Here is a 305-nt window from a genome sequence, read left to right as displayed (position 1 = left end):
AGATTTTATAGACTTGATACCGCTAGACCAAATACTCGAAGTGACGAAGACGTATTATGCTCACAATTCCGTAACATTATTCAATTGATGAAAATTGAAGAATTAAAACCATAGATGCTAGATATCGAATCGGCTCCCGAATTCAAATTACTAATAAATTACATTCAGAAGAACGGTCTCTATTTATTATTTGGTTAATGAATTCAACAAATTTTTGAAACTTCCGCCTCTTATCAATGGAATCAAAGCTCTTTTCGGTTCTTTCGACAATAAAATCACTGGCGGTTTTATCGGTTTTTTGATTT

General features: G+C 32.5%; 1 pseudogene; it reads left to right on the top strand.

The window, feature by feature from the left end:
- LOC116185160 overlaps positions 1-305 on the top strand; it is a 12,957-nt pseudogene that overhangs the window by 12,157 nt on the left and 495 nt on the right.

This window comes from Apis dorsata, unplaced genomic scaffold (genome assembly GCF_000469605.1).
Source record: "Apis dorsata unplaced genomic scaffold, Apis dorsata 1.3 scaffold_113, whole genome shotgun sequence".
NCBI classification, from domain to species: Eukaryota; Metazoa; Arthropoda; class Insecta; order Hymenoptera; family Apidae; genus Apis; species Apis dorsata.
The sequence above is the reverse complement of the archived record's forward strand: the minus strand, read 5'-3'. Positions and strand labels throughout refer to the sequence as shown.